Here is a 12,554-nt window from a genome sequence, read left to right as displayed (position 1 = left end):
GAGTGAATGTTGTTTAATGTCCTCTGTATTTTCAATTCCAGACCTTCCTGCTCAGGGAAACAGTGGGATCTGAAGCTGATGAAGGAGAGAGGATGGATCATCCTGACAGTGAATCCGGTGGTGACTGCTACTAATTCTCAATCATCGACTACATGGGGTGTGGACATGCAGAAGTTTGAGCCAGTGCACATGGCCGGTGGTGACTGCTACTAATTCTCAATCATCTACTACAAGGGGTGTGGACATGCAGAATTTGGAGCCAGTTCAAGATTCAGATCAGGAGGTGCCTGGCTCCATACCAATCAACTCAGTGCCTCTGAGACAAGGACTTGAACGGTACAGTTTGGGTCCTCGACCGCCATGCTCAACGCGGCTGCAAGGATTCGGGGTGGATTGACTGAATGTGGCATTTCTTGTTGTGTACTATTCTTTTATACTGGATTAGTATAGTATCTTTTTTTTGAGCAGCTATGTTTGTTTTGTATTGGTTAAGGAGAAATGTTGTGTTCGTCATGGGCACGCCTATGATGCACACCAAGGAAGGTAGGGAGTGTTAGTCTCCCCCGAGTTTTGGAGTTGGATGGTAGGCGCGGTGACGTGGAACCGGAGAGAATAAAAGGTCAGGGAAGGTGTTCCTCGTGGCCAATGACTCTGTATTATTCTCTGTGTATTTATTAAAACTTATCTGCGAAACAGGCACCGTGTGTGCACGATGCAACACACCCCTCCCATGCCCTCAATAAAGAAGTTAAAAACCAGCTGTGATTGGGACGCAGGGGACCCTGGTGCCACTGAACCTTCTGCACTGTGAACCTGCTGAACTATTGACAGCAGCGCTCTTGATATGTAGGGTCGAAACCTTTATCTCTGCCCCTCTATCACGATTTGTTGAAGATGCTGTGATTTCCCGCTTTACCTATTTACTGCGATTTAGCCAACTTCAGGAAATTAGTGCAAGCAACGGACAATAGATCTTATCGATAATTTACAGAAACTGTTGACATTGTTTTTGATACGGGTGCTTGGAAAAAAAAAGTCCAAAAATGTATCCACCTCGCAAAAGACACTTGTCAGAAGTGGGATTCGAACCCACGCCTCCAAAGGAGACTGCGACCTGAACGCAGCGCCTTAGACCACTCGGCCATCCTGACACTCTTGACACTGCACTGATGGCTCAATTTCCAGCTTATAAACCAAAATGAGTGCCATGTACTGAGTGAATGTTGTTTAATGTCCTCTGTATTTTCAATTCCAGACCTTCCTGCTCAGGGAAACAGTGGGATCTGAAGCTGATGAAGGAGAGAGGATGGATCATACTGACAGTGGATCCGGTGGTGACTGCTACTAATTCTCAATCATCTACTACATGGGGTGTGGACATGCTGAATTTTAAGCCAGTGCACATGGCCGGTGGCGACTGCTACTAATTCTCAATCATCTACTACAGGGGGTGTGGACATGCAGAATTTGGAGCCAGTTCAAGATTCAGATCAGGAGGTGCCTGGCTCCATACCAATCAACTCAGTGCCTCTGAGACAAGGACTTGAACTGTGCAGTTTGAGTCCTCGACCGCCATGCTCAACGCGGCTGCAAGGATCCGGGGTGGATTAACTGAATGTGGCATTTCTTGTTGTGTACTATTCTTGTATACTGGTTTAGTATAGTATCTTTTTTTTTAGCAGCTATGTTTGTTTTGTATTGGTTAAGGAGAAATGTTGTGTTCGTCATGGGCACGCCTATGATGCACACCAAGGGAGGTAGGGAGTGTTAGTCTCCCCCGAGTTTTGGAGTTGGATGGTAGGCGCGGTGACGTGGAACTGGAGAGAATAAAAGGTCAGGGAAGGTGTTCCTCGTGGCCAATGACTCTATATTATTCTCTGTGTATTTATTAAAACTTATTTGCAAAACAGGCACTGTGTGTGCACGATGCAACACACCCCTCCCATGCCCTGAATACAGAAGTTAAAAACAAGCTGTGATTGGGACGCAGGGGACCCTGGTGCCACTGAACCTTCTGCACTGTGAACCTGCTGAACTATGGACAGCTGTGCTTTTGATATGTAGGGTCGAAACCTTTATCTCTGCCCCTCTATCACCATTTGTTGAAGATGCTGTGATTTCCTGCTTTACCGATTTACTGCGATTTAGCCAACTTCAGGCAATTAGTGCAAGCAACGGACAATAGATCTTATCGATAATTTACAGAAACTGTTGCCATTGTTTTTGATAAGGGTGCTTGGAAAAAAAAGTCCAAAAATGTATCCACCTTGCAAAGACACTTGTCAGAAGAGGGGTTTGAACCCATGTCTCCAAGGAAGACTGTGACCTGAATGCAGCACCTTAGACCACCCGGCCACCCTGAGTCTCTCGACACCAGACTGATGGCTCAATTTCCAGCTTATAAACCAAAATGAGTGCCATGTACTGAGTGAATGTTATTTAATGTACTCTGTATTTTCAATTCCAGACCTTCCTGCTCAGGGAAACAGTGGGATCTGAAGCTGATGAAGGAGAGAGGATGGACCATCCTGACAGTGGACCCTGTGGTGACTGCTACTAATTCTCAATCATCTACTACATGGGGTATGGACTTGCAGAATTTTGAGCCAGTGCATATGGCCAGTGGTGACTGCTACTAATTCTCCATCATCTACTACAGGGGGTGTGGACATGCAGAATTTGGAGCCAGTTCAAGATTCAGATCAGGAGGTGCCTGGCTCCATACCAATCAACTCAGTGCCTCTGAGACAAGGACTTGAACGGTACAGTTTGAGTCCTCGACCGCCATGCTCAACGCGGCTGCAAGGATTTGGGGTGGATTGACTGAATGTGGCATTTCTTGTTGTGTACTATTCTTGTACACTGGTTTAGTATAGTATCTTTTTTTTGAGCAGCTATGTTGTTTTTGTATTGGTTAAGGAGAAATGTTGTGTTTGTCATGGGCACGCCTATGATGCACACCAAGGGAGGTAGGGAGTGTTAGTCTCCCCCGAGTTTTGGAGTTGGATGGTAGGCGCGGTGACGTGGAACCGGAGAGAATAAAAGGTCAGGGAAGGTGTTCCTCGTGGCCAATGACTCTATATTATTCTCTGTGTATTTAATAAAACTTATCTGCGAAACAGGCATCGTGTGTGCACGATGCAACACACCCCTCCCATCCCCTGAATACAGAAGTTAAAAACCAGCTGTGATTGGGACGCAGGGGACCCTGGTGCCACTGAACCTTCTTCACTGTGAACCTGCTGAACTATTGACAGCTGCGCTTTTGATATGTAGGATCGAAACCTTTATCTCTGCCCCTCTATCACGATTTGTTGAAGATGCTGTGATTTCCTGCTTTACCGATTTACTGCGATTTAGCCAACTTCAGGCAATTAGTGCAAGCAAAGGAAAATAGATCTTATCGATAATTTACAGAAACTGTTGACATTGTTTTTGATACGGTGCTTGGGAAAAAAAAGTCCAAAAATGTATCCACCTCGCAAAATACACTTGTCAGAAGTGGGATTTGAATCCACACCTCCAAGGGAGGCTGCGATCTGAACGCAGCGCCTTAGACCACTCGGCCATCCTGACACTCTTCACACCTCGCTCATGGCTCAATTTCGAGCGTATAAACCAAAATGTGTGCCATGTACTGAGTGAATGTTGTTTAATGTCCTCTGTATTTTCAATTCCAGACCTTCCTGCTCAGGGAAACAGTGGGATCTGAAGCTGATGAAGGAGAGAGGATGGATCATCCTGACAGTGAATCCGGTGGTGACTGCTACTAATTCTCAATCATCGACTACATGGGGTGTGGACATGCAGAAGTTTGAGCCAGTGCACATGGCCGGTGGTGACTGCTACTAATTCTCAATCATCTACTACAAGGGGTGTGGACATGCAGAATTTGGAGCCAGTTCAAGATTCAGATCAGGAGGTGCCTGGCTCCATACCAATCAACTCAGTGCCTCTGAGACAAGGACTTGAACGGTACAGTTTGAGTCCTCGACCGCCATGCTCAACGCGGCTGCAAGGATTCGGGGTGGATTGACTGAATGTGGCATTTCTTGTTGTGTACTATTCTTTTATACTGGATTAGTATAGTATCTTTTTTTTGAGCAGCTATGTTTGTTTTGTATTGGTTAAGGAGAAATGTTGTGTTCGTCATGGGCACGCCTATGATGCACACCAAGGAAGGTAGGGAGTGTTAGTCTCCCCCGAGTTTTGGAGTTGGATGGTAGGCGCGGTGACGTGGAACCGGAGAGAATAAAAGGTCAGGGAAGGTGTTCCTCGTGGCCAATGACTCTGTATTATTCTCTGTGTATTTATTAAAACTTATCTGCGAAACAGGCACCGTGTGTGCACGATGCAACACACCCCTCCCATGCCCTCAATAAAGAAGTTAAAAACCAGCTGTGATTGGGACGCAGGGGACCCTGGTGCCACTGAACCTTCTGCACTGTGAACCTGCTGAACTATTGACAGCAGCGCTCTTGATATGTAGGGTCGAAACCTTTATCTCTGCCCCTCTATCACGATTTGTTGAAGATGCTGTGATTTCCCGCTTTACCTATTTACTGCGATTTAGCCAACTTCAGGAAATTAGTGCAAGCAACGGACAATAGATCTTATCGATAATTTACAGAAACTGTTGACATTGTTTTTGATACGGGTGCTTGGAAAAAAAAAGTCCAAAAATGTATCCACCTCGCAAAAGACACTTGTCAGAAGTGGGATTCGAACCCACGCCTCCAAAGGAGACTGCGACCTGAACGCAGCGCCTTAGACCACTCGGCCATCCTGACACTCTTGACACTGCACTGATGGCTCAATTTCCAGCTTATAAACCAAAATGAGTGCCATGTACTGAGTGAATGTTGTTTAATGTCCTCTGTATTTTCAATTCCAGACCTTCCTGCTCAGGGAAACAGTGGGATCTGAAGCTGATGAAGGAGAGAGGATGGATCATACTGACAGTGGATCCGGTGGTGACTGCTACTAATTCTCAATCATCTACTACATGGGGTGTGGACATGCTGAATTTTAAGCCAGTGCACATGGCCGGTGGCGACTGCTACTAATTCTCAATCATCTACTACAGGGGGTGTGGACATGCAGAATTTGGAGCCAGTTCAAGATTCAGATCAGGAGGTGCCTGGCTCCATACCAATCAACTCAGTGCCTCTGAGACAAGGACTTGAACTGTGCAGTTTGAGTCCTCGACCGCCATGCTCAACGCGGCTGCAAGGATCCGGGGTGGATTAACTGAATGTGGCATTTCTTGTTGTGTACTATTCTTGTATACTGGTTTAGTATAGTGTCTTTTTTTTTTGCAGCTATGTTTGTTTTGTATTGGTTAAGGAGAAATGTTGTGTTCGTCATGGGCACGCCTATGATGCACACCAAGGGAGGTAGGGAGTGTTAGTCTCCCCCGAATTTTGGAGTTGGATGGTAGGCGCGGTGACGTGGAACTGGAGAGAATAAAAGGTCAGGGAAGGTGTTCCTCGTGGCCAATGACTCTATATTATTCTCTGTGTATTTATTAAAACTTATTTGCAAAACAGGCACTGTGTGTGCACGATGCAACACACCCCTCCCATGCCCTGAATACAGAAGTTAAAAACAAGCTGTGATTGGGACGCAGGGGACCCTGGTGCCACTGAACCTTCTGCACTGTGAACCTGCTGAACTATGGACAGCTGTGCTTTTGATATGTAGGGTCGAAACCTTTATCTCTGCCCCTCTATCACCATTTGTTGAAGATGCTGTGATTTCCTGCTTTACCGATTTACTGCGATTTAGCCAACTTCAGGCAATTAGTGCAAGCAACGGACAATAGATCTTATCGATAATTTACAGAAACTGTTGCCATTGTTTTTGATAAGGGTGCTTGGAAAAAAAAGTCCAAAAATGTATCCACCTTGCAAAGACACTTGTCAGAAGAGGGGTTTGAACCCATGTCTCCAAGGAAGACTGTGACCTGAATGCAGCACCTTAGACCACCCGGCCACCCTGACTCTCTCGACACCAGACTGATGGCTCAATTTCCAGCTTATAAACCAAAATGAGTGCCATGTACTGAGTGAATGTTATTTAATGTACTCTGTATTTTCAATTCCAGACCTTCCTGCTCAGGGAAACAGTGGGATCTGAAGCTGATGAAGGAGAGAGGATGGACCATCCTGACAGTGGACCCTGTGGTGACTGCTACTAATTCTCAATCATCTACTACATGGGGTATGGACTTGCAGAATTTTGAGCCAGTGCATATGGCCAGTGGTGACTGCTACTAATTCTCCATCATCTACTACAGGGGGTGTGGACATGCAGAATTTGGAGCCAGTTCAAGATTCAGATCAGGAGGTGCCTGGCTCCATACCAATCAACTCAGTGCCTCTGAGACAAGGACTTGAACGGTACAGTTTGAGTCCTCGACCGCCATGCTCAACGCGGCTGCAAGGATTCGGGGTGGATTGACTGAATGTGGCATTTCTTGTTGCGTACTCTTCTTGTATACTGGTTTAGTATAGTATCTTTTTTTTGAGCAGCTATGTTTGTTTTGTATTGGTTAAGGAGAAATGTTGTGTTCGTCATGGGCACGCCTATGATGCTCACCAAGGGAGGTAGGGAGTGTTAGTCTCCCCCGAGTTTTGGAGTTGGATGGTAGGCGCGGTGACGTGGAACCGGAGAGAATAAAAGGTCAGGGAAGGTGTTCCTCGTGGCCAATGACTCTATATTATTCTCTGTGTATTTATTAAAACTTATTTGCGAAACAGGCACTGTGTGTGCACGATGCAACACACCCCTACCATGCCCTGAATACAGAAGTTAAAAACCAGCTGTGATTGGGACGCAGGGGACCCTGGTGCCACTGAACCTTCTGCACTGTGAACCTGCTGAACTATTGACAGCTGTGCTTTTGATATGTAGGGTCGAAACCTTTATCTCGGCCCCTCTATCACGATTTGTTGAAGATGCTGTGATTTCCTGCTTTACCGATTTACTGCGATTTAGCCAACTTCAGGCAATTAGTGCAAACAACGGACAATAGATCTTATCGATAATTTACAGAAACTGTTGACATTGTTTTTGATAAGGGTGCTTGGAAAAAAAAAGTCAAAAAATGTATCCACCTCGCAAAAGACACTTGTCAGAAGAGGGGTTTGAACCGACGTCTCCAAGGGAGACTGTGACGTGAATGCAGCACCTTAGACCACCCGGCCATCCTGACACTCTTGACACCAGACTGATGGCTCAATTTCCAGCTTATAAACCAAAATGAGTGCCATGTACTGAGTGAATTTTATTTAATGTCCTCTGTATTTTCAATTCCAGACCTTCCTGCTCAGGGAAACAGTGGGATCTGAAGCTGATGAAGGAGAGAGGATGGATCATCCTGACAGTGGACCCTGTGGTGACTGCTACTAATTCTCAATCATCTACTACATGGGGTGTGGACTTGCAGAATTTTGAGCCAGTGCATATGGCCTGGGGTGACTGCTACTAATTCTCAATCATCTACTACAGGGGGTGTGGACATGCAGAATTTGGAGCCAGTTCAAGATTCAGATCAGGAGGTGCCTGGCTCCATACCAATCAACTCAGTGCCTCTGAGACAAGGACTTGAAGGGTACAATTTGAGTCCTCGACCGCCATGCTCAACGCGGCTGCAAGGATTCAGGGTGGATTGACTGAATGTGGTATTTATTGTTGTGTACTATTCTTGTATACTGGATTAGTATAGTATCTTTTTTTTGAGCAGCTATGTTTGTTTTGTATTGGTTAAGGAGAAATGTTGTGTTCGTCATGGGCACGCCCATGATGCACACCAAGGGAGATAGGGAGTGTTAGTCTCCCCCGAGTTTTAGAGTTGGATGGTAGGTGCGGTGATGTGGAATCGGAGAGAATAAAAGGTAGGGGAAGGTGTTCCTCGTGGCTAAAGACTCCATATTATTCTTTGTGTATTTATTAAAACTTCTCTGCAAAACAGGCACTGTGTGTGCACGACGCAACACCCCCACCTCTCCCATCCCCTGAATACAGAAGTTAAAAACCAGCTGTGATTGGGACGCAGGGGACCCTGGTGCCACTGAACCTTCTGCACTGTGAACCTGCTGAACTATTGACAGCTGTGCTTTTGATATGTGGGGTCGAAACCTTTATCTCGGCCCCTCTATCATGATTTGTTGAAGATGCTGTGATTTCCTGCTTTACCGATTTACTGCGATTTAGCCAACTTCAGGCAATTAGTGCAAGCAACGGAAAATAGATCTTATCGATAATTTACAGAAACTGTTGACATTGTTTTTGATACGGTGCTTGGGAAAAAAAAGTCCAAAAATGTATCCACCTCGCAAAATACACTTGTCAGAAGTGGGATTTGAACCCACATCTCCAAGGGAGGCTGCAATCTGAACGCAGCGCCTTAGACCACTCGGCCATCCTGACACGCTTCACACCTCGCTTATGGCTCAATTTCGAGCGTATAAACCAAAATGAGTGCCATGTACTGAGTGAATGTTGTTTAATGTCCTCTGTATTTTCAATTCCAGACCTTCCTGCTCAGGGAAACAGTGGGATCTGAAGCTGATGAAGGAGAGAGGATGGATCATCCTGACAGTGAATCCGGTGGTGACTGCTACTAATTCTCAATCATCGACTACATGGGGTGTGGACATGCAGAAGTTTGAGCCAGTGCACATGGCCGGTGGTGACTGCTACTAATTCTCAATCATCTACTACAAGGGGTGTGGACATGCAGAATTTGGAGCCAGTTCAAGATTCAGATCAGGAGGTGCCTGGCTCCATACCAATCAACTCAGTGCCTCTGAGACAAGGACTTGAACGGTACAGTTTGAGTCCTCGACCGCCATGCTCAACGCGGCTGCAAGGATTCGGGGTGGATTGACTGAATGTGGCATTTCTTGTTGTGTACTCTTCTTGTATACTGGTTTAGTATAGTATCTTTTTTTTGAGCAGCTATGTTTGTTTTGTATTGGTTAAGGAGAAATGTTGTGTTCGTCATGGGCACGCCTATGATGCTCACCAAGGGAGGTAGGGAGTGTTAGTCTCCCCCGAGTTTTGGAGTTGGATGGTAGGCGCGGTGACGTGGAACCAGAGAGAATAAAAGGTCAGGGAAGGTGTTCCTCGTGGCCAATGACTCTATATTATTCTCTGTGTATTTATTAAAACTTATTTGCGAAACAGGCACTGTCTGTGCACGATGCAACACACCCCTCCCATGCCCTGAATACAGAAGTTAAAAACCAGCTGTGATTGGGACCAAGGGGACCCTGGTGCCACTGAACCTTCTGCACTGTGAACCTGCTGAACTATTGACAGCTGTGCTTTTGATATGTAGGGTCGAAACCTTTATCTCGGCCCCTCTATCACGATTTGTTGAAGATGCTGTGATTTCCTGCTTTACCGATTTACTGCGATTTAGCCAACTTCAGGCAATTAGTGCAAGCAACGGACAATAGATCTTATCGATAATTTACAGAAACTGTTGACATTGTTTTTGATAAGGGTGCTTGGAAAAAAAAAGTCAAAAAATGTATCTACGTCGCAAAAGACACTTGTCAGAAGAGGGGTTTGAACCCATGTCTCCAAGGGAGACTGTGACCTGAATGCAGCACCTTAGACCACCCGGCCATCCTGACACTCTTGACACCAGACTGATGGCTCAATTTCCAGCTTATAAACCAAAATGAGTGCCATGTACTGAGTGAATTTTATTTAATGTCCTCTGTATTTTCAATTCCAGACCTTCCTGCTCAGGGAAACAGTGGGATCTGAAGCTGATGAAGGAGAGAGGATGGATCATCCTGACAGTGGACCCTGTGGTGACTGCTACTAATTCTCAATCATCTACTACATGGGGTGTGGACTTGCAGAATTTTGAGCCAGTGCATATGGCCTGTGGTGACTGCTACTAATTCTCAATCATCTACTACAGGGGGTGTGGACATGCAGAATTTGGAGCCAGTTCAAGATTCAGATCAGGAGGTGCCTGGCTCCATATCAATCAACTCAGTGCCTCTGAGACAAGGACTTGAAGGGTACAATTTGAGTCCTCGACCGCCATGCTCAACGCGGCTGCAAGGATTCGGGGTGGATTGACTGAATGTGGTATTTAATGTTGTGTACTATTCTTGTATACTGGATTAGTATAGTATCTTTTTTTTTAACAGCTATGTTTGTTTTGTATTGGTTAAGGAGAAATGTTGTGTTTGTCATGGGCACGCCCATGATGCACACCAAGGGAGGTAGGGAGTGTTAGTCTCCCCCGAGTTTTGGAGTTGGATGGTAGGTGCGGTGATGTGGAATCGGAGAGAATAAAAGGTAGGGGAAGGTGTTCCTCGTGGCTAAAGACTCCATATTATTCTTTGTGTATTTATTAAAACTTCTCTGCAAAACAGGCACTGTGTGTGCACGACGCAAAACCCTCACCCCTCCCATCCCCTGAATACAGAAGTTAAAAACCAGCTGTGATTGGGACGCAGGGGACCCTGGTGCCACTGAACCTTCTGCACTGTGAACCTGCTGAACTATTGACAGCTGCGCTTTTGATATGTAGGGTCGAAACCTTTATCTCGGCCCCTCTATCACGATTTGTTGAAGATGCTGTGATTTCCTGCTTTACCGATTTACTGCGATTTAGCCAACTTCAGGCAATTAGTGCAAGCAACGGAAAATAGATCTTATCGATAATTTACAGAAACTGTTGACATTGTTTTTGATACGGTGCTTGGGAAAAAAAAGTCCAAAAATGTATCCACCTCGCAAAATACACTTGTCAGAAGTAGGATTTGAACCCACACCTCCAAGGGAGGCTGCAATCTGAACGCAGCGCCTTAGACCACTCGGCCATCCTGACACTCTTCACACCTTGCTCATGGCTCAATTTCGAGCGTATAAACCAAAATGAGTGCCATGTACTGAGTGAATGTTGTTTAATGTCCTCTGTATTTTCAATTCCAGACCTTCCTGCTCAGGGAAACAGTGGGATCTGAAGCTGATGAAGGAGAGAGGATGGATCATCCTGACAGTGAATCCGGTGGAGACTGCTACTAATTCTCAATCATCGACTACATGGGGTGTGGACATGCAGAAGTTTGAGCCAGTGCACATGGCCGGTGGTGACTGCTACTAATTCTCAATCATCTACTACAAGGGGTGTGGACATGCAGAATTTGGAGCCAGTTCAAGATTCAGATCAGGAGGTGCCTAGCTCCATACCAATCAACTCAGTGCCTCTGAGACAAGGACTTGAACGGTACAGTTTGAGACCTCGACCGCCATGCTCAACGCGGCTGCAAGGATTCGGGGTGGATTGACTGAATGTGGCATTTCTTGTTGTGTACTATTCTTGTATACTGGTTTAGTATAGTATCTTTTTTTTGAGCAGCTATGTTTGTTTTGTATTGGTTAAGGAGAAATGTTGTGTTCGTCATGGGCACGCCTATGATGCACACCAAGGGAGGTAGGGAGTGTTAGTCTCCCCCGAGTTTTGGAGTTGGATGGTAGGCGCGGTGACGTGGAACTGGAGAGAATAAAAGGTCAGGGAAGGTGTTCCTCGTGGCCAATGACTCTATATTATTCTCTGTGTATTTATTAAAACTTATTTGCAAAACAGGCACTGTGTGTGCACGATGCAACACACCCCTCCCATGCCCTGAATACAGAAGTTAAAAACCAGCTGTGATTGGGACGCAGGGGACCCTGGTGCCACTGAACCTTCTGCACTGTGAACCTGCTGAACTATTGACAGCTGCGCTTTTGATATGTAGGGTCGAAACCTTTATCTCGGCCCCTCTATCACGATTTGTTGAAGATGCTGTGATTTCCTGCTTTACCGATTTACTGCGATTTAGCCAACTTCAGGCAATTAGTGCAAGCAACGGAAAATAGATCTTATCGATAATTTACAGAAACTGTTGACATTGTTTTTGATACGGTGCTTGGGAAAAAAAAGTCCAAAAATGTATCCACCTCGCAAAATACACTTGTCAGAAGTGGGATTTGAACCCACACCTCCAAGGGAGGCTGCGACCTGAACGCAGCGCCTTAGACCACTCGGCCATCCTGACACTCTTCACACCTCCCTCATGGCTCAATTTTGAGCGTATAAACCAAAATGAGTGCCATGTACTGAGTGAATGTTGTTTAATGTCCTCTGTATTTTCAATTCCAGACCTTCCTGCTCAGGGAAACAGTGGGATCTGAAGCTGATGAAGGAGAGAGGATGGATCATCCTGACAGTGAATCCGGTGGTGACTGCTACTAATTCGCAATCATCGACTACATGGGGTGTGGACATGCAGAAGTTTGAGCCAGTGCACATGGCCGGTGGTGACTGCTACTAATTCTCAATCATCTACTACAAGGGGTGTGGACATGCAGAATTTGGAGCCAGTTCAAGATTCAGATCAGGAGGTGCCTGGCTCCATACCAATCAACTCAGTGCCTCTGAGACAAGGACTTGAACGGTACAGTTTGAGTCCTCGACCGCCATGCTCAACGCGGCTGCAAGGATTCGGGGTGGATTGACTGAATGTGGCATTTCT

General features: G+C 45.9%; 3 non-coding genes across 3 annotated transcripts; all 3 read right to left on the bottom strand.

Annotated features, from left to right (window-relative positions):
* Positions 1-1,068: 1,068 nt before the first annotated feature.
* TRNAL-CAG (transfer RNA leucine (anticodon CAG)) lies at positions 1,069-1,151 on the bottom strand. Its single transcript has one exon. It is a non-coding gene; the product is annotated as a tRNA-Leu (tRNA).
* A 3,556-nt stretch (positions 1,152-4,707) lies between these two features.
* TRNAL-CAG (transfer RNA leucine (anticodon CAG)) lies at positions 4,708-4,790 on the bottom strand. The gene has a single exon. It is a non-coding gene; the product is annotated as a tRNA-Leu (tRNA).
* A 7,204-nt stretch (positions 4,791-11,994) lies between these two features.
* Positions 11,995-12,077, bottom strand: TRNAL-CAG (transfer RNA leucine (anticodon CAG)). Its single transcript has one exon. It is a non-coding gene; the product is annotated as a tRNA-Leu (tRNA).
* Between the last annotated feature and the right edge of the window lie 477 nt (positions 12,078-12,554).

The sequence above is a fragment of the Pleurodeles waltl genome, unplaced genomic scaffold, assembly GCF_031143425.1.
Source record: "Pleurodeles waltl isolate 20211129_DDA unplaced genomic scaffold, aPleWal1.hap1.20221129 scaffold_39, whole genome shotgun sequence".
NCBI classification, from domain to species: Eukaryota; Metazoa; Chordata; class Amphibia; order Caudata; family Salamandridae; genus Pleurodeles; species Pleurodeles waltl.
This window is presented reverse-complemented; position numbering and strand designations above follow the sequence as displayed.